This window comes from Diabrotica undecimpunctata, chromosome 3 (assembly GCF_040954645.1).
Source record: "Diabrotica undecimpunctata isolate CICGRU chromosome 3, icDiaUnde3, whole genome shotgun sequence".
Taxonomy (NCBI): domain Eukaryota; kingdom Metazoa; phylum Arthropoda; class Insecta; order Coleoptera; family Chrysomelidae; genus Diabrotica; species Diabrotica undecimpunctata.
The window spans coordinates 125,652,387-125,675,993 of record NC_092805.1 but is presented as its reverse complement, the minus strand read 5'-3'; the positions used below and the strand labels follow the sequence as shown (position 1 = coordinate 125,675,993).

Below are 23,607 nucleotides of genomic sequence, written 5' to 3'. Positions count from 1 at the left end.
ACATATTAAATATAGTTATTGAATATTTAAAGTAATGCGGCAGTCATGAACTAGTATTGAGAGAACACAATGAAGCACAGGAATTAGCAAATCGTGGAAAATTTTTAGATTAATTATCCTTGCTTATAAGACTCGATAGTGTATTAGAATTATATTTAAATAATTTAGCAGTTTTTATTATTGTCCCAAAATTTTTCCCCTATTTAAAAAAGTGTTACCAGATACTTTAGTGTGTACTTTTGGGTCAAGTTACAATCCCTTAATTTGTCGAGATAAATTGAAAAATGAATTTTTAGTGATACATCGCAATGACACATTCAAAAATATGTGTTCATTAAGTAAACTATTTAGATTTTTTGTTCAGTATTTCTTTGTCCATCCCAGTTTTAACATCGGAAGTTTCAGCACTTTAAAAAGAATTAAAACTTTTTTCGGAATACCATGTGCCAAGACAGACTGGAGTGCTTAGTAAGTAAGGAAGTGCTTAGTGAAATTCTTTACTTTAACAATAGAGTCAGAAAACTTAACGTGCTCAGCTTTTGTACAAGTAAAGGTGCTATTAGATAAGTTCAGTACAGTATCTGTATAATTTTTTTTAGCAATGTTTTCCAATCGCTATTTTTCTTATTATAATTTCGTCAAAATTTTATACGGCATAGGCCCCACTAACTAAAATTTTCACGAGCCGCCACTGAGTGCAGTCTTATTCCAAATCCGCATATATTTTTATCTTCATGCCAGGATATTGCTGTAAGAACTGCTCTATGTTGTTAATATCATGGCAGCATGAGACACGAAGACTTTATACTGGATATATATATATATATATATATATATATATATATATATATATATATATATATATATATATATATATATATATATATAACTGTTTTGGATGGGTTGGAGTCAATAAAAGGGCTATTGGTTAACTATTTTTTTATTCTCGAGCTTTCAATAATTGTGTTTACAATTATTATCAAGAGTTAAAAAAGACAAAATACTTACAAGGTTGAACTAAAAAGAAAAAACAATTTTTGGTAACTTACCAAATAAAAATTAGTTTGGTAAGTAAACATTACTGCTTACATCTTCAAAATATTTAATACAAAAATGTTTTAATCTAATAAATGTTTCTCCGAAAATTTTTATAATTTTGAAAACATTTTTTGAATATAAAATAATTGAATTTATAAATAAGTTCAAATAGCAACCAATTACAAATAGCCTCAATGTCATAAATGCCAACATAAAATTTTTATTTTTGACAATTATATTGCCAAAAGTAAAATTTCGTTTAAACATTCTTTTTTGTTTAGTAACAAAAAGAAGAAGATTTATTCACCGTTGACAGATGTCTGAAAGAATGTGACAGATATATGGAGAATTAAATATGACATTTTACAAGTTTTATATATAAATCATAAAGAAAGAATATAATTATAAATTTTGCTTAAATTTTGAATTTCTGATCTTTTGTTTAAACTATTATCATTTTTGCTAATACAAACCATTTCCAAAAAAGTCCTTTTAAATTTATTACTTTCACTACATAAAATTTTAATGTTATCAAAATCCATAATATGGTCTTTATCGATTAAATGTTCTGCCAAAGCACAAGATGGTTTTTTAATTCTGCAATCACTTTTGTGAGAAATAATGCGATTTGAAAGATTTCTTCCGGTCTCACCAACATATTCAGCCTCACACTGAGTACAACTAATGCTGTATACTAAATTCGTTTTTTCAAATTTGTCTATAGGATATTTAGTTTTAGAATATAAAGATGAAATAGTTTTGATGTTCTTTGTTGCTATTTTTATATTGTCAATAACCTTTAGTGTTTGTATTAATTTAGGTGTTAATGATGGTATAAAAGGTAGTGAATGATAATAGATGTTCTGATTGTTAGATACAATGTTTTGAGATTGAGCAAAAAATGGTGTTAAATTATTTATATTACCAATATTAGAAAAAAGCATCCTATGTAGCATATCTGGAGGATAAGAGTTTTCAATTAGAATATTTTTTAATAATTGAAGATCTTCTTGTAGATAATCTGGATGAGAAAGTTTTAAAACACGTTCTTTTAATCCTGTTATAAGGTTCATTTTCATCTTATTTGGATGGTGAGAGTAATAGCTTATAAATCTATTACTACATATGGGTTTTCTGAACCATCTGGTTTTCAACATATTGTCTGTATTTCTTACAATTCTCATGTCAAGGAATGGTAGAGAATTATCTACCTCTTCCTCAACTGTAAATTGTATATGTTGATTATGACTGTTGAAAATGTTGACTGTTTCATGAATTTTGTGTTTAGGAAGTGCCAAAACTAAATCATCTACATATCTCTTAATAAAAGGAATGAAAAAAGTGCAATTACTGATACAATCACTGATAACATCATCCATGACATAGCTTCTTAGAATGGGTGAAAGACTAGATCCCATAGGACTACCAAAAATTTGTTTATAAAATACACCATTAAATATAAAAATATTAGAATCAAAACCAAAGTTGATAAGTGTTTTGAAATGTAATAAGTCAATATTAGTGTGTTGTGAAATCTCATTCCAATGTTTTTCAACACTACTTATGATTAAATCTAAAGGCAAATTAGTAAAAAGAGATGTTACATCAAAACTAACTAAAACATAATTTTGTGGTAATTGGAAATTATTAATGAAAGAACTAAAATCAAATGAATCTTTAATGTAAAAATTGTTGTTTAAATTATAAGCATTAGTTAAGATGTCAGTGAGGAGCTGTGCTATTGGTCCATTAGGAGGGCATAAAGATGAAACAATTGGTCTCATAGATAAAGTTGGTTTATGTATTTTTGGTTAAAAATACATAAACTCACTTAAAGATTCATTTGATTTTAGTACTTTCATTAATAATTTCCAATTACCACAAAATTATGTTTTAGTTAGTTTTGATGTAACATCTCTTTTTACTAATTTGCCTTTAGATTTAATCATAAGTAGTCTTGAAAAACATTGGAATGAGATTTCACAACACACTAATATTGACTTATTACATTTCAAAACACTTATCAACTTTGTTTTTGATTCTAATATTTTTATATTTAATGGTGTATTTTATAAACAAATTTTTGGTAGTCCTATGGGATCTAGTCTTTCACCCATTCTAAGTAGCTATGTCATGGATGATGTTATCAGTGATTGTATCAGTAATTGCTCTTTTTTCATTCCTTTTATTAAGAGATGTGTAGATGATTTAGTTTTGGCACTTCCTAAACACAAAATTCATGAAACAGTCAACATTTTCAACAGTCATAATCAACATATACAATTTACAGTTGAGGAAGAGGTAGATAATTCTCTACCATTCCTTGACATGAGAATTGTAAGAAATACAGACAATATGTTGAAAACCAGATGGTTCAGAAAACCCATTATGTAGTAATAGATTTATAAGCTATTACTCTCACCATCCAAATAAGATGAAAATGAACCTTATAACAGGATTAAAAGAACGTGTTTTAAAACTTTCTCATCCAGATTATCTACAAGAAGATCTTCAATTATTAAAAAATATTCTAATTGAAAACTCTTATCCTCCAGATATGCTACATAGGATGCTTTTTTCTAATATTGGTAATATAAATAATTTAACACCATTTTTTGCTCAATCTCAAAACATTGTATCTAACAATCAGAACATCTATTATTATCATTCACTACCTTTTATACCATCAATAACACCTAAATTAATACAAACACTAAAGGTTATTGACAATATAAAAATAGCAACAAAGAACATCAAAACTATTTCATCTTTATATTCTAAAACTAAATATCCTATAGACAAATTTGAAAAAACGAATTTAGTATACAGCATTAGTTGTACTCAGTGTGAGGCTGAATATGTTGGTGAGACCGGAAGAAATCTTTCAAATCGCATTATTTCTCACAAAAGTGATTGCAGAATTAAAAAACCATCTTGTGCTTTGGCAGAACATGTAATCGATAAAGACCATATTATGGATTTTGATAACATTAAAATTTTATGTAGTGAAAGTAATAAATTTAAAAGGACTTTTTTGGAAATGGTTTGTATTAGCAAAAATGATAATAGTTTAAACAAAAGATTAGAAATTCAAAATTTAAGCAAAATTTATAATTATATTCTTTCTTTATGATTTATATATAAAACTTGTAAAATGTCATATTTAATTCTCCATATATCTGTCACATTCTTTCAGACATCTGTCAACGGTGAATAAATCTTCTTCTTTTTGTTACTAAACAAAAAAGAATGTTTAAACGAAATTTTACTTTTGGCAATATAATTGTCAAAAATAAAAATTTTATGTTGGCATTTATGACATTGAGGCTATTTGTAATTGGTTGCTATTTGAACTTATTTATAAATTCAATTATTTTATATTCAAAAAATGTTTTCAAAATTATAAAAATTTTCGGAGAAACATTTATTGGATTAAAACATTTTTGTATTAAATATTTTGAAGATGTAAGCAGTAATTTTTACTTACCAAACTAATTTTTATTTGGTAAGTTACCAAAAATTGTTTTTTCTTTTTAGTTCAACCTTGTAAGTATTTTGTCTTTTTTAGCTCTTGATAATAATTGTAAACACAATTGAAAGCTCGAGAATAAAAAAATAGTTAACCAATAGCCCTTTTATCGACTCCAACCCATCCAAAACAGTTATATATTTGTTCCAAACGAGTCACAAGTACTTCTTTTTTCTTATTCTTATATATATATATATATATATATATATATATATAATATATATATATATATATATATATATATATATATATATATACAAACTAATTACAATGTAGATAATCAAATTGAGTCTACGAGTATTACCATATCCACATTCATTATCAAAATTTTCGTATCAAGTGAGTGTAAGCGTAAACTGCAATTAACTGTTAATGTAAATGTTAGCGATTGCTGCGATAAACACGCAGCGATTGCGATTCAACGATTTAACAATACGAATGTAACTGGAGCAATTGCTTTAAAAGTACAAATTAAATGAAAATGACACACAAAATTATCGTCTGTATAAAACAGAGTATACAGGTTGTTGGAAAGTTTTATTTTCTCACTTTTTCCAATGAAAGAGTTTCAAATGAAAGTATTTTTTCATTAAAAGTGTGAAGTGATTTCTATATAAGTTCTGCAACATATTCTTAAGTTATTAATACTTGATTTTTTCTAAATGTCTTTCTGGTATTTTATGTAATATACTATAAGATTTACAAAATTCACCTCAACTTAAAATCCATTCTGTCAAAAAAAGTGGTAAAAAAAAACACTCAATAATATTAAATATGCGGTTGGCATATCTAGCTGAATTAAATATTAAATTCCAAGAAAGTTTTTTAAATATTTATACAGACCGAAATGCTAGTATATAGATGGACAAGATAGGTGGGACAGTATCTTAAGACTGGCTTACAACGATATATACGAGTATATACTAGTCAAGAAGCATAACTCAAGAAACTATGATGATCATAGAACAATATCTCTGGTGAGTTGCACAGCCAAAGTTTTCATGAGGATCATCTTTAATCGCACCTACCGATGTATATCTAAACCGATCACAATATGGTTTCAAAAGAGGTACGAAAAGAAGAGATGCAATCCTGGTAGTACCGTTAATGACTGAGAGATATTTAAAAGTAAAAAGAAACCTTTACACCTGCTTTGTTAATTACAAAAAAGCTTTACATCGAATAAAACATCAAAAATTAATTAAAATTAATAGAATAGGTGGAACTAAATGGACATAATATTAATAGCATTTGTGACATGTATTGGAATCACAGTGGCTGCATTATAATAAACAATGGTAACACTATTACAGTTATATCAAGAAATACAAAAGTAAAACTCTACAAAACAATAATACGCTCAGTCCTAACATATGGTTCAGAAACCTGGACTTTAACAAAAAGCAATGAAAACATGTTAGGATGTTTCGAAAGAAAAATACTAAGGCGCATCTATGGAGCGGTAAATGAATATGGTGTATGGAGAAGACGATACAACTTCGAACTCTATAGGATATACCAGGAACCAGATATCGTAAAACACATAAAGATAGGACGTCTGAGGTGGGTAGGCCATGTTATGCGGATGGAGCAAACCGACCCAGCTAGAAAAACTCTCCTTAATAGACCTATTGGTCAAAGAAGAAGAGGAAGACCCAGAACAAGATTCCTAGATAACATAGATCAAGGTATGAGAAATATGGAAATACGTGCTTGGCGGAGGAAGGCGATTGATAGGGACGACTGGAAAAAAATTCTTGGGGAGGCTAGGACCCACGTAGGGTTGTAAAGCCAAAATGATGATGATGATAATGGTAACACTATATAAATAAACATTGAACACTGAGTATGTCAAGTGTATGTTCTGTCCCCAACTATTTCTAATGAATATGCTATATCTTCGCTAGACGAACGCTTGTAGGAATCAAGAATCCATGGAATTGTGATAAACAACATCACGTACATAGACGCTATGATGATCACAGCAAAAAATCAGCTTCAGATACTTATGAAAATACTTACAGAAGAGAGCCACCGAATGGGGTTGGAAATTAATACCACAAAAAATAAAAACATTAGTTTTCAGCCGAGATTTAAAAACCAGCCACAATCTTAATTTTAGTACCAACGGAACTAATTTGCAAATGTTTACAAATAATAAATTGTCAAATAGACTACTGAAAGGTCCATGATTTAACTCAATTCTATAAATCCATAGAAGAATTGAAATCGCCGGACCAAGATTGATGAACATTAATCTTATCCTACATACCAAACTTGGCCATACTCATAAGACTAACAAGTCTAAAATAATAATATAGTCCCTGCTTCTATATGGCTGCGAAACATGAACACTCAAAATAATGTGACATCAACAAATTAACACATTTGAAATGTGACTATACAGTAGAATGTTGCGAAAAAGTTGGACCACAAGAACCACCAACGTAGCATTGTTGCCAAGGATAAATACTCGCCCATTATCTGTTAAAGATTATTAAAGTTAGAAAAAGCTCATATCTCGGGTATTAATGCATCACAAGGAATAAGAAAAATTATAACTAATTATTAGGAGAAACATTGAAGGAAAACGTGTACGTGAGCCACGAAATTGTCGCTCAGGAATATAAAACACTGGATCAGAACTGGAACAGGAAACGATCTCATATACAAAGCTGACAATAGACAAGACTTTGCCATACTGATAGCCAACCTCTATAGAGATGGTACATAGGAAGAGGAAAGGGATGTAATAATTTGTTTAGTTATCTTTTATACTAAGCAGAAGGTGTGCGTCCGAGGGGTATAACATTGGAAAAAACTTAAGCGCTCAAGCATTGTGCATAATATGCGAGGTAGTATTATGTGTACCTTGTATCTCATCATTTTATTACAAATAAAGCTAAAGTAAATTATTCATTACTATTTATAACATCTTGCTTCGGTATGTGTTTAACGGGTTAAAATTTCAACCACAGTTATTCATAGTTATAAATTTGATTGTCTTATGTAGATATTTTCTCTATAAACGGATAGATAGTAATGAAAGTTATAAAGACGTTAGTACAATCAGAACTTTTTTAATTTAAAATAAACTTATTAAATAAATAAAATTTTAATACAAGTAAATTTGCGCTCGATGAATTATATCAACTGCTACAGATTTGTGAACAGTTCATGCTGTGCTATAAGTATCATTAACCTAACTATAATTCAAGTTTTAACGAGATAATCAAGTTTAACCAATAAATAAACTTACTTTATACGACAACCAGATTTAATTTTCACGTACACGTACCTGAAATTAAATACACATATTTTAGTTAAACGTAAAAAATATACATAAGTGTGTTAAATATAAAATAAAGAAAATATTTTCAAATTCTGGTAAAATAAATTCTTATATTTTTATCTATATAATAATTTGACTCCAAATTATGTTTACCACTTTAAACAAAACAGAGAAAAGGAGAAATAACAAAAATTATTATTTTTACATGTATATAAAATTAGAGACATGAATTGTAGGGTTTAATTTTGTATGTAAAAATGATGTTGACTTCTTTTAGACTTGATGGCGAATTGATGAATTTAAAATACCAAATAAGAATAGATATATTTACAAATAGGTACAGTGGAAAGTTGTTTCGTTTCAAAATTCAAAGAAAAACCGATTTTTACAAATAGCGATTAACGGTAGCTTTTTTATTTCATTGCAATGCAAGAAAAAAGCTAAAGGTGGTAAATCTCTTGGACCTGATGAAGTTTCTATTGAATTACTCAAAATTGTGAATACTGAATCTATTGATCTTCTTTTGGATCTATTTAATACCATATATAGAACAGGTATAATACCTAAGGAATGGCTCCAATCAACATTCATACTGCTACACAAAAAAGCCAATGCAAAGGAGTGCAATGAACATCGCACCATAGCCTTAATGAGTTATGTCTTGAAATTGTTTTTAAAAGTAATTCACAAGAGAATACATAAGAAATTAGATGAAGGCATAAGTAATACACAAAATGGGATTTAGGAAAGGACTGGAAACATGATATGCACTGTTTGCAGTAAGTGTTCTTCGCAGAGATGCTTAGATATAAATCAGGAAGTATATGCCTGTTTCATTGATTTTGAGAAGGCATTTGACAGAGTGCAGCATAATCCGCTTAAAGAAATTTTATTAAATAAAAACATAGACAGTAGAGACATTAGAATCATATGTAACCTCTATTGGAACCAAACAGCAAAAGTGAAAGTTGAAAATGAACAGACCGAGGATATCCAGATTCGCAGTGGGGGCCGTCAAGGGTGTATTTTATCACCCTTGTTATTCAATTTATACAGTGAAGCCATCTCAGAATTAGCGCTTGCCGAGGTCAGCGAGGGCCTTATAATAAACGGTGAGCCACTTAATAACATAAGATATGCTGACGACACCGTCCTTCTGGCAGGAACACTAGAAGAACTGCAACACCTTGCTGAAAAACTAAATATATATGGCAACGATTATGGACTAAAAATAAATTTGAAGAAAACCAAGTTTATGGTATTTACAAAAGCACAAAACAACAAAGTTAAGCTAGATAATACAGAAATTGAACAAATATCTTCGTACAAATACCTTGGAGCATGGATCACAGAAGATACTGATCAGACAAAAGAAATAAGTCGCCGCATTGAAATCGCACGGTCAAGTTTAAATGGAATGAGAAAACTTTTTTGTAATCGCGATATCAATATATCGCTCCGAATAAGAATGCTTCGATGTTATATTTTCTCTACCCTTTTGCATGGGTTTGAAGCTTGGATACTTATAAAATCCAACATTAAAAACCTAGAAGCATTCGAAATATGGTTTTACCAACGTATTTTGAAAACATCATGGATGGATCGCAAAACAAACGAACAACTAGGAAAACAATGCAAAGTTTTAAATTCTATAAAAATTAGGAAATTGGAATACTTGGGGCACATCATGAGAGGTGAAAAATACGAACTACTAAGGAATATAATGCAGCATAAAATCAAAGGCAGAAGTAGCGTAGGAAGACGTAAAATCTCGTGGCTACGCAATCTCCGTGATGGTTTGGATACAGTTCAATTGAACTATTCAGGCGCGTAATCAACAAAATTATAATTGCCAGAATGATTTCCAATCTCGGATAGGAGCGGAACTTGAAGAAGAAGAAGAAGGTAGCTTTTGTTTTTCCAATCTGGAATGTTTTGACCCTGAAATTTGTTGTTTGTTTTGTAAATTCTTGGTCACGCCATAACTTTAGAATGACTACCGATTACATTCAATAGTCATTTCTAATATTCCTTTAGAAAGTTCTTACGGAGAGAAAATTTAAGAGAATTGCAATTAAAAAATCGAAATATTTTAGAAAACTTTCAGTCCTTTGCACCAGTAAGGCTTGACAGTCCAGGCAAAACTTATTTTTTGCATTAACTTTACAACTATTTGCTAAAATTGTGCGATATTCTAGGTACCTTTCAAGGTTAAGAATCTGCATATATCCATTTTTTTTATTAAAAAGAAAATAATATAAATTCCAGATATACCGCTAAATTAACTAACAGGCCTTACCCGTCGGTTTATATAACTTGTGCAAATATACACAATGTAGTTTCATCTAGCGTTTAAGCACTGAAATACGATGCGGGTAATTGCCTAAGTAACTAAAACTGAAGCCTGTAGTCTCCCGTTCTTAAAAAATGCATTTATAATGGTAAGAAAAAGTATTTCGCTCACATATTTGAGATCTTTCAGATTCTCTATTTTTAATATAACACTGATGTTCACTTATTCTAACATTTAATGGTCTTGATGTTTCAGCTAAATAAAAATGTTCGCATTCACAAGGTATTTTATAAATAAAATTTTTTGTTCTTGCTTGGTCATTGTTAGGTTTAGTTTTAAATATGGCTACAATTAATACTTTTGGTTTAACTAAGTACAGTTATCCATATGTATCCCGTAGCAAAGACAGAATAATCTTTAAAAAAAATTTGGGACTTGACTTGGTTAAACCAAACATTGCAGTACGGGCTTTAACTCAGACGTTATCAAGAGGTGTGCGCCAGATTTCTGCAAATATGCGGATCCTGATCCAAAGCATAGCGATCCCCCACCAAATAAAAGATGATGCAAATACTGTACAAAAAGGATGTACATATGTAAAATTATGAGTATAATTTCAGTGTATGAGGACTGTATTACATAGGGTTGGTTCAATTAAATAAAATATGTTGTAAAAGGTTATACAGATTATAGCAAATTAAGTTTATACAAAGTCTTACCAATTCTTCTGCTGCACACTGCTTTCACTCGCGGTTGTTCTTTATACGGGGAATCTGTCAGGGTACCGGTTTTTGAACACGTATCTCGCGGTACTAACACTGAGATCACGAGATAGAGCACATTTGCGTCTGTATACGATTTAAAACAGTATTTGCGGTATTTTTCGCGTAACTATAAGCAGGAGAGAGAGGATGTCTGTTGTTAACGGCCGTCAACAGTAGAGACTAACGATAGTCAACAGGGAAGAAAAATCATCTCTTCTCAGCGACAGCGATAGACAGCAGGTAAGAGCGAGCGACTGTTCCTAACGACAGATAATAGGCAAGAGGGCGACTTTCTGCTTGCTATTTTAAAACTGTCTGTATTTTTAAAGAAGAGGAGATTAAAATTGAATACGAAGGATTATCAAGGGTTAAACTAAGGTCATGATTGTAAAATTGTGGTAAAAGGATAGTTAGTAATACAGCGAAAAAATGACATGATTTTTCGCATGTGAAAAAATTGAACAAATACTGTAAAAGCCGTAAAACTAGATTTTTTTGAAAATTCTGCCCTCTTTGCCTGGAGCATATTACAGCCTACTATACGGAGTATACGGAGAGTATATAAGGTATATAGAAATATACCTTATTTCCACCCGTCGACTGGAGGGTACAATTTTGCGCGCTTAATAATTTCGAGGTTGGTAGTTGGCACGATGCAAATGTCGTTTCAGCTATACATTGGTCGATAAAATTTATTGAGAGTAGTGTCCTTTGGAAGAAATTATTGGATTTTTGTAAATAAATGGAATTAAGGTATTTTTATACTAATTAGGGATATTTATGTATATTATGATATATGTGTTATTAATTAATTAGGGATATTTTATTAGCAGTTTACCTTCTTTATTCGGAATAATCCGAATCTTTTACTTTAAATTAATAAAATGTCCAAGAAAATAGCTTCAGAACAATATTTGATTAGCAATATTAATCCAATTTACCAGATTAAGCAAAGTAAAATATTTTTTTTTTATATTTGGTGTTATATTTTAATTTGGTGACAGATTACATTTAAGGCTATAAATAGAAAACACACAAGGGAATTTGTAGACTTACTTAGGAGAAATATAATTGCCTAAAAATTTACGTCAAGTATTTGTTTTTTTTGTCAAGTTTTTTTCTTTAACTCGTGAAGTTAGGTGATGACGGTAAAAATGACATTTAACATTTTTATTTTCATTAAAACTTAAAAAAACTTTTTTATTTCAGAATTCTTTTTTATTTTAAAAAATAAATACCGACTATAAATAAAATTGTTTTATTGTTCAAATATTCTCCTTTTGTTTATTTTGACAGTAAGGAGGGATATTCCGAGAAAAAGTGAGATAAATTTCAAATATCAGGGGGAGACACAATATAGTGGTGAATGAAAATGAACATTACTGGCACCATAATTGAGGAATTCATCTCAAACTCAAATACGATAATACCATGGACGTATAAACACAGATGTTTTTAGTTTATACGTCCATGGATAATACTAAATTTTATCTTTACTGAAAAAATGGACACGATTATTCTTCTTAGGAAACAAGTCATCTTCTATTCTATTAAAGATCGAATATGGTTCACCAATGCATGAAAAAAACTATACGTGCACTCAAATTCAACTTGTTAACTAGTAATTAACTAGTAATAAAAGAAACACGGTTTCCTAAAAATTATCCTATATTTAAGTTACTTTTATAACAATTAAAGCTCTGATTTTTTTGGCATTTTCCGTAAATTCCACCTATTTGTGTCTTTTTTTTAAAATTGTATGTTACTATCCATGATATCATTCATACTAGTACATATTACTAAACCTTTCTGTAATGAAATTTTGTGTCACTTATAAAATATCAACGATGTGTTTATAGTCAATTTCTACGAAAATATACCTGATGGAGACTTGAGTCTCAACTATTGAAAAATCCTTAATCTTATTCTTGTGATTATTTAACATTTATTATCAGTTGTACAGTCAGCTACAGTATCAGAGTTTAGTTTTCTTGCTTATACTGAAGAGCAAAGAACACACATTTTAAAAATTTTTAGACGTTTGTTTAGAAAAATTGCTTCTAAGTTAAATGCATGGATCTTGCCATATTCGGAACTATCTCTACAAGGAGATAAATTATTTTGTAAAGTGTGCCGCAAATACGTAAGTTTTATTTTCTCTCTCTCTCTCTGTCTCATCCCATAACTAAATCCAAAGTAGTGTTAAAATTCTAATTATTGCTATTTTTTTAAAATCTCTCCCTTTATGTATTAAAAAGTACTTTATTGACCAGCATTGTGGAACCCCATATCATGAACGTCATTTGGAAATTTATTTATCGTATGTCATACAATGAGAACACATAATTAAAAATCAATAAAAAACGTTACATGGACAAATGAACATCTAATGTATTATTAATATAATGTAAAACATTTTCGGTCGCATTCAGGAACTCATCAAAAACTCCAGGGAATCGCCTTCGGAGGCATTCTTCAACAATGTGATGGACAGTCTGTCTTTGCGAACCAGAGTCACACTCAGGAGTAAGGGCTTTCCCCATCTGTATAACCTGTCAGCACGTCTACCGCTGCTTATTCTTATTCTGCTAAGAGTTGTCCATATATTGCGGGTCATTTAAAAGCCTGGCGGTTTTTAATCGATACAGGCCATTTTGTATGCTTCCTGTGGTGAGTAATTCTCCCATTGTCTCCTCCAAGCGTTGGTGAGGTTGAAATGTTCCTGACGTAAGGAGTTGGCTCTTAGCAATGGAAGATATCTGAAGCGCAGTCTGTTTATTTCAATATCAAGCTTGTCATGATGGATGGGTAGTTGATAATTAGCCTCGATTTTTCGATATTCTTTGAGAAGAGAATTACTTCTTCCCAGTTTCGGCGTTGGATTGTGACTCAGAATGGGAAGCCAATAGTTTGATGTGGGTCTAATTATACCTGAGATCATTTGGCATTGTCTGGTTGGTTTAATTTGGTGTCAATAATCTTCGTGTGTTTGCTATTGAGCCATACCAGTGAACCATATTCAGCCGCCGAGTATACAAGTCCGAGAGCGGATGATCTGAGTACGGAAGCTGAGGCTCCCCATGTGGTGCCATATAGGTTTTGGACTATATTATTTCGCGTTTTTAGTTTTGCTGCCGTTCTTTGTAGGTGATTTTTTAAACTTAATTTACTGTCCAGACTCACTCCAAGCTAATTTGGTGTTGAGGTATGAGTGAACAGTCTGTTTTCAAAGTGAACGGAGAGTTTTTTGTTGGCTGGGGCATTATTCAGATGGAAACAGCACTCTTCGGTTTTCGTTGCATTGGGCTGTAGCCTTTACTTTCGAAAGTATTCTCTTATAACAGCAAGGTCATCCGTTAGTATTGTTTCTGTAATATCCCTGTTATTATGTCTTGTTGCAATGTCCCAGTCGCCAGCGTAGCCAAAATTCTGCGAAGTTACCCCCGGTAAATCCGCGATGTATAAATTAAACAGTAAGGGTGCCAAAACAGATCCCTGTGGCACTCCATTGGTGAGCTTCATTTGGACACTTTTAAAGTTGCCCATTGTGACTGGAAAAGGTTTGTCGGTGAGTATGCTATCACTGAGTTAAGTAACCTTTTGACACAGGAAAGCACATATTAGTTTGCAGAAACAGTATCATATGCAGCTGATAGGTTAATAAAAGCAACGGCTTTTTTTTCTTTTTTTTTTAAACCTTCTTAAGTTTCTTGAAAAAATTTGTTTCTTCTAAGTTAGTCCAAATTTTTCTGTGTGATAGTTTAAGCACTTCAGAAAAGGAGAAAGACGCATTTAAATTTAATTTCTATCAGATTATTATGATTGCATTTAACATTCCTATGTATAAATCTAATTACCCTAATTTTAAGTTCTTTTCTAACACATTTTAAGAAATATTTACCGAAAGGAAGTAAATTAAGAAAACAAACTATAGAAAAACGCTAGTTGAAATGTATTTTAAAAATTAAGCAGGAGGTGAAGCTATTTTATTTACATAAAATACTTAACAAATCTCTTTTTGTAAAACCCTATGCCCGTCAATAAAATAGTTTCAATGCTTTCAGATAGTGCAGCATATACTTTAAAAGCTGGTGTTATTTTAAAGTTTTTTATCCTTACTTAGTTCATTGCATTTGCCTAGTCCACTTGTTAAATAGAATTGCAAAATAAATAAGAAATCTTTTTCCGTTGGTGAATGATTTTTCAAATTTGATGAAAAAAGTTTTCGTAAGGGCTCCGTTAAGTGTGCAGATATATAAAGAAAGATATCTCGATGCCCTTATTCTACCTAAACCAGTAATTACAATTAATTACATTGAACACTACAATAAAATAAAATGATTAATGTCAGAATTTGATGATGATATTTCCCAAGCCATTCGAGAAGAAAAAAAATTAAAAAATCAGAAATTGAAACAGCAACTTCAATAACAATTAAAAATTAATAGTTACTACAATTTATAACCGTATTAGAAAGACAAGAGGTAAATTTATGTGAGTCAGTAAAATCAGTATATAATTTAAAGTCAAAAATAAATCGACACCTGGAAGTCCAAAAGAAAATATTGAAAAGTATTTATTATAGTTCTATTAATGATAACATTTTAAGTGGTTACAATGTTTACATATTATTAAAAAAATTATTTTTTTAATAAATTATTATGTAAATAATGTAATGTTGTGTAAATATATTTTGGTTAAGTTAATATTAAGTTATACTCCAGTCGTCAGATGCTAAAATGCCACTGAACCTCTCAAAATCATACTAACAAGCTAAATTTTGCTGAGAAAATCAATGTTAAGATAAAAAGAAAATAGTAGAAAGTGGTAAAATAGTTTGCAACTCCTACCTCTGAGCTTTCTCGCAAAAATCTCTTATAGAGGGAAAACAGAAAACATCGATTTACCAAGAATCTGTATGCCATAAAAAAAAATGTTATAAACGCGAAATTTAGCTAAGATAATTTTAAACAAAAATATTTATTAGCATTTTTTTTTAGCATGAACCGTTCTCTCAGAAACAATGCTTGAAGCAACCGGCGATTTTGAATGTCAGTTACACACGTGAAATCAATTGTTTTAAGAAACATTTCTGCTACACTTACTCAAAACAGCACAGCCACTTATAGTCAACAAACTGTTAGCAACTTGAATGAAAATTTTCATAAGAAAGCAACAAATTGACTTACTTTAAATTGAGGCTTCCCATGTCTACTAATCTAAACTCCAGTTTTCTGATAGCACAAAATCCATTTAAATTTCTCTAAATATGCCGTTTGCATTACAAGAATTATCAGACACATTGTACTGTTGAAAAAATTCAGCTGCAGGTCCAGATAACATTACCTTTATCGTTATTAAAAATCTTTTCAGGCCTAGTCTAGCTAAACTGCTTGACACTTAAAATTTAATATGGACCAAAAATCAATCAATAATTATTCCTGTTAAAAAACAAGGCAAAACTTCAACTGATCCAAATTCCTACAGACCAATCCCTCTCACATGTACAATGTGCAAACTTATGGAGAAAATGATCAACAAACCACTCTAGGTACCACTCCTGTGGCACCTAGAAAAATATTAAATTTGACACAATCGGGTTTAAGATCACATAGAAGTATAGCAGACAATCTAGCAGTCTCCCGAACATCAATCATCAACGCCTTCCAGTGTAAACAAAACGTAATAGCTGTTTCGTTTGATATCGATAAAGCGTTCAATACTTTGTATAAGCCTCTAATTATAGCTAAACGTGAGAAGAATAGTATATCTGGAAATATATCTTCATTTATTAATCAATTTCTAACAAATAAAACCTTTAACGTAAGAGAAAATGGCAAAATCTCTGGAACTTTTAAACAAACTAATGACGTTTCCCAAGGGTCGGTATTGAGTCCTACACTCTTTATACTTGTTTTAAACGATATATGTAAAACATTGAGCTTCCAGTCAAGTTTGTACTCTACGCAGATGATTTAATAATTTTCTGCCGAATGCTACTGACCAATTGCTTGAATGGACTTCAGTAAGTGGATTTAACCTTTCTGTTGAGCAGAAAAAAATCATTAAGTTTTCTCGCAGGACAACCAGTACTATAATTCCCAAAATTACCATAAATGGTACTTGTGTACCTGCAGTAAAGAGTATGCAAATTTTAGGACTCACATTCGACAGTAAACTTACTTGGAAATGCCATTTAAAATATCTCAAAACTAAGTGCATGACAAATCTTAACATATTAAAAACTCTGTCAAATCATCATTGGAGTGCAGACGAAGATCCTTACTTCAGATTTATAGATGTCTTATTCCTTCTAAACTAGACTACTGCTGTTTCATTTATATGTCAGCCAGCTTCTCAGATTTAAAACTTCTTAATTCTGTACACAGTACTCCATTTCGAATTTGCCTTGGAGTATTCAGGTCGAGCCCCGCAGACAGTTTATACAGAGAAGCTAATAAACTTCCCCTCTGGCTGCGTCGCCGGCAACTTCTTTTAAAATATTCGTCTCAAATCTCAGCTAATACTAAACGTAAACTCTCCTTCTCCTATTAAACTTCAATCTATGCCACAGTATCTATAAGCACATCTAAATAACGTCGATCTTTCAGCCACAACTCCAATAATAATATCACCTAAACCTTCCTGGAATAAATTGAAAGTAGATTTTAATCCCTCGTTAACTAATTATGATAAGCATCAGACAAATACACAATTTCTAGGGCAAATCTTTAAAAAATTAATTGCTAACAACAGATTTTACCAAATTGTATATACAGATGCTCCCAAGAGTCCTATAGTTGTTGGATGTGCTGTAAGTTCAAACACAGATTTAATCATATCTTGTAATCTTCCGCTCTTTTGCTGCATATATACTGCTGAATTATTCTCCATTCTCCAAGCTATAAATTTACTATTACCTAAATATACAAAAAGTAGCAATGTGTACAGACTCTTTAGCGTCTATCTACTCTCTCAAAAGTATGTACGAGGTACATCCTTTGGTTCAAGCTATTCAAAACTCTTTCCATAGTTAAATCTCACTGGGAGTATCCATAACCATGATCTGGATTCCGTCTCATGTAGGAATCCCTGGTAATGAAGTAACAGAGCAAATGTCTTGGCAAGATCACTGGAATAAAATCCCTTCCAAATCCATTCCAAACTTCGTGATATCCATCCCACCCTTAAAAAGCTTGTGTTTCCTTCCATGACACGAAAAAACAAAATCTTAATTCTCTGACTTAGAATCGGCCATACAAGACTAACTTATAAACGTTTAATGAACTCCCAAGATTCACCTACATGTACACACTGTGGTAATATTCTATCTGTTAAACATATTCTCGTAGACTACAAAATCTACAAAATATTCTCACCTCACCAGATCAACTCCAAAACCTTATTAATTTCCTCTATGAAACCAGGCTTTACCAGGAAATTTAGAAGAAGAAACGTAGTTTACAATGAATTAATTATTAATAATTGTACCAATATTTAATGTATTTCTTTATCGATTGTAATATTACTGAATGATAGGGCCTGCGTAGCGCAAGCGGTAGGATGCTTGCCTCGCAAGCCGGTGGTCCGGAGTTCGAATCCTACCGCCGGCAAGAACATCTAAACATTTCAAAAATGTCTATAGGCCCCAGGTCGACTCAGCCTGAATAAAAATGAGTACCTTGGGTAAAACCAGGGGTAATAATAGACGGTTGAAGCGTAGCACTGGCCATGTTACCTTCCTTGTATACCGTAGGCCCTAGATATAGCAGACTACCCTGCTATACTCCCAAAGCCGCGACAGCGGTATAAAACGGGAGACTATTATAATATTACTGAATATTCTTATAATGTAATGTAATAAAATTGTACATGTGTCAGGGACCTACGCTGTCGAGATACGTAAAGGTAAATAAAAAAAAAATTATTGGTCTCATCAGGATCGTAAAACATGACGAAAATCGCGGAAAGTTTATTTATTATTTAATATTTTCATAAAAAACTGACTTCATTTGCTGCAAAATACAAAAATTGCGTACGAAAGGTGCACTCTTTACTTTTAAAACGCATTTTTTTGCACGCAGTTTGTAAAATTTTGTCGATAGGTCGCACTGATAAAAAAATATCAAATTTTTACAGTCGACTTAATACAAATTTTCTTAAAAAAAATTATTTAGCGCGCGTAACTGACATTCAGAATCGCCGGTCGTTGTTTCTGGGAGAACGGTTTATTCTACGCAAAAAGTGCTATTTTTTTCTTATATGTACAGATTTTGATATTCTCCGTTTACATATTATATCTACAGATTTTATAATTTGGAAATTGATATTTTCCATTTCCTCCTCTCCCACGAGTTGTAGTTTTAGGGAAAGCCCGGGGTAGGTGTGGCAAACTTTTTTACACCTTTTAGGGTTCCAAAATTGGCATTCCTAGCAAAATTCAGCTTATTTGTCTTGTCATTATAGATAAAATTTTTAACGACTACACTATTAATTCACTTTATATAATAAATAATAAGTTATTTGCCTATTCTGTCTACATGTTGCATATACGTTAAGATGTATGTCTTTTTAATATAACATCTTTGCCTATATGGGCGCAATTTTCTCTGTTTTGTTGCCTGTAAATTCGAGCTCAGAAGATGTTAGGTAATATGTGATTTACCTTCTATTAAATGTAAAAAACAGCAATCATTACTAATATTTTCTTTAGTGCCCTCTTTTCAATTCAGATCTTATTAGTTATTGCCAACTATGGTACCACATATAAAGCAACAAAAAAATATACAACACTCTTTCGCGGTAAATAATTTCTCCTCAAAAACTGACTTGTTTTTAATAACCAGACACTAGAAGTGAAACCCGGATATTAACTTTAACCAAGTCGTGTGTGTCAGTGTAAATTCATAAATATACAATATAAATAATTATTTTAAAGCAATTAGACATCACGACTGTTTTCTGTATATCTGCACGAAACGTTACAATTTCCTGAAAGTAATGATTATTTTTTACTCGGAGATCAAAGAATAGAGGCGAAATTACCGAAAAACACAATAAAATATTAATTATATAATTGAACCGATTATTTCTGAAAGGGCTTAATTGCTATTTCGGCTATTTTTTTTAATATTGGAATAAAAGATCTCTCTCTAAAATGGATAGAATCCTACTTATCAGAACGTCGTCAGTATGTCTCCTTAACAGATGTATCCCAACAATCAGTAAATATTTGCAAATCAGAATACATTTACATTCACATGGGTGTTCCACAAGGTTCTGTAATTGGCCCAATATTATTTCTTATTTACTTAAATGATATTGTCTCAATAAATTCTGCTGTACAGTTTACACTTTATGCAGATGATACTTCAATACTTATATCAGATAAATCACATATATCTCTTGAAAATAAATGTGCGAACTTTTGTGTGATCTTAGTAATTGGTTTTCCTCGAATTACTTACATCTTAATGCGGATAAAACGCATGCTATTCATTTCCACAATAGACACAAACATCTGTTAGAAATCGAACTATCAATATATTCTAAACAAATTGAAAAAGTTCATTGTCTAAAGTTTTTGGGTTTGTATGTTGATGAATGTCTCAATTGGAAAAGGCAATGTGATGATATTATTTCCAAAATAAACTCAGCATGCTACCTACTTCGAAACCTCAAAAATATACTAAGTGAAAAACAGCTAATTAGGTGATTAACAGGTGGAGTCTCGTTTGCGGTATGGCATAGTATTTTGGGGTAGGTCTTGTAAATTCAGTGAAGTCTTTCTTTTCTTAAAAGAGAATAGTCCGTTGTATTGCTGGTATTTCTCGAATCACTAGCTGTAAGAGTTACTTTACTAGATATAAACTTTTAACTGTGCCGTGCTTATATATTTTTGAAGTTTGTGTTTTTATTCATTCAAATCTTGAGAAATTTAAAACTAATAGTCAAATTCACAATATAAATACAAGGCAGAATCAAAAATTACATGTGCCTTTTTCTAAAGGAAATATGCATTTTTACTCACCTGCAATAATAGGTCAAAGAATATATAATAAGTTACCCGAGCGAATAAAAAAATGTAAAAATATGAAAATATTTAAATTAACTTTAAAAGATTTTTTATTGCAGAATACGTTTTATTCTGTTGACGAATATTTTAGTAGTTGACATTAATTTAAGTATTATGTACTAGTAATTTTACATTTTCTATTTGTGTTTGTCTTGTAATGTTAGGTTTAGCGTAATTTTAGATTTACATTTATATTTACTTATTTTGTTTTCTAAACTGTGACTGATCCTATACAAATTGTATTTGTCAAAAAGGAAATAAAGTATTATTATTATTATAATTTTTAAAATGCGAAATTAATTATTGACCCAAAACCTACCGTTTGGTGCAGAAATGAAATACATTCGATTATTCCTTACTTGTATTTCTGTGTAAGAAAATAATGGTTTAGCGCAGAAAGGACGTAAGTAAACTAACTTAGTCCCTTTAAGAAATACATATTTAAATTTGTGTCATGCTGTATTTGACCTTGTGCTCTGTTTTGGTTTAAAATGCAAGCCTCGTGTCGCGAAATATTTTCAGTGATTTACCGGCTTCAATACTGTGTGCAGTTAATAGTAATAAAATCACATTTTCCTGGCAATATGTCTAGTTCGGACGAAAATAGAAGCAATGAAAGTGAAGGGAAGCCACCTCGAATAAGATAATCTTAGAAAAAGACGGCGAGGTGTGAGAAATGATGATAATTACCAAAGAAATTTAATAAAAAAAGCTAGAGTCAGTGGTACTGCGTATATAGATTATAAAGGCAAGATGGTTGCTGCAAGGTAAATCGAGGTGCTTGCAAGTAAAGTTAAATAAAGTTATACATTGAATAGCCTAGGTATATAGATGCAGTATTTATTAGATGTAAAATGCAGTGTTTTTATTATATAACTAAGTTAACGATGAGCAAAAGCAAACAGTATTTGAGAATTTCTACAAAATGCAAAACAAGGATGAACAGGATATACATCTTTAAGGCCTGATACATCAGAAAAATGTAGCAAAACGAAGAAACCAAAAAATGGAAATAAAAAATTAAGGGAAGTATCTTTTGATCATTTTATTCGCGTTGGAGATCTGAAAGTAAAAGTGTGTTGAAGGGTTTTTTTAAATTTGCATTCTGTATCTGAAAAAGAATAAAATCATTGATTACAAATAATCTGACTCCTAGAGATCAACGTGGCAAAATTAAACGGGCAATGCCAGAAGATAAAATTAATTCGTCAGTACATTCAAAGCTATCTAGGAAAAGAAAGTCACTATTCGGGAAAATAATATAAATATCTAGATAGTAGGCTTAATATAAAAATTATGTACGAAATGTTTAGATCCAAGTATTCTGAAACAAAAATTAAATACAGCTATTATTATACATTTTTTCGCGAAAACTTTATTTTGAAATTTGGCCGTTCTCAAATAGACACATGCGTAAAATTAATGTGAAGAGTTGAATTTAAAAATCAAAAGTCCCTCTCTGGGAGATACCTCAAAAAAAGTGGCTGTTGCAGAATTGCTGGTATACAAAAAAAGGGCCACCAAGTTTTATACGAATTTAAAGGATACTGTTAAAGAGTATTACGATAGGAACGACGTGGTAGGGCTCGCATTTGACTATATGCAAAATGTTCATCTACCACATATATATGTACAAAAAGTTTTCTATAACACCCAACTAACGGTTAATGTATTTTGCATACATAATCTTAAAACGGAAATGCTTGTTTCTATATTTATCACGAAGGACAGCCAATAAGGGCCCTAATGAATTATGCACCTTTTTGCTCGATTATATAAAAAATAACATACCACCTAACATAAAAGAGTTAAACCTTTTTTGTGACAACTGAGCTGGGCAAAATAAGAACCACACTATTATATTATTATGTTTGGCACTTACAGATATGAGGCGCTTTGATAAAATTGAACATTATTTTCCCATTAGGCACTTCTTCTTGCCCCGTGACAGGGTTTTCGGTGGAATAAAAAGGTACTTAAAAAAATTTGACAGAATATTGGAAATTCATAAGTACACAGAAATTATTGTTAATTCAAGTGCCAAAAGCATGTTTACTATATAAGAAGTTCAAACTAGTGAGATTCTTGATTTTAAGCAATGGTGGCCTAAGTATTATAAAAAGACAAACCTCTCCACTGAATCTCAACAAATAAAAAATGTTCGAAATTAAAAAAGCTCATTTTGCAATTTCGACCTTTAACCATTATGTATATAGCTCCAAGAAGAGTGGCGAAAAATGGGAGAGACCCATGTCCAGAAGCGGACAGAAGAGGTTGCATGATGATGATGATGATAATATACCTCCAAAACTCCAGGTTATGTAGGGGCATTGGAATATATTAATAGCATTTTTGGTGTTAATCACTTCCATTTGGCTTTACCGAAACACAACAGCCAATTTAATATCGAATGGCCGAAAATTAACGTGCCTTAAATTAAAGCCTTAACTAGTGGGTACCAGAAGATAAGCAAGAGTTTTACAACATAATAAATCCTTGGAGGACCAAGAAATCCAAAACCAAATCATTTTAATAGAACTGAAAACCTTGTTTTTTTTTCGATTTTGTTTTAAACTTTTGTAAGAATAATGTTTTATTTATCTGATTTATATTATA

The 23,607-nt window shown here is 31.0% G+C and overlaps 1 protein-coding gene and 1 pseudogene across 2 annotated transcripts in view; both read right to left on the bottom strand.

Moving 5' to 3' along the window:
* Sb (serine proteinase stubble) overlaps positions 1-23,607 on the bottom strand; it is a 357,923-nt gene that overhangs the window by 146,237 nt on the left and 188,079 nt on the right. The gene's annotated exons all lie outside the window — the stretch shown is intronic.
* LOC140437913 (uncharacterized) overlaps positions 1-23,607 on the bottom strand; it is a 48,076-nt pseudogene that overhangs the window by 14,320 nt on the left and 10,149 nt on the right.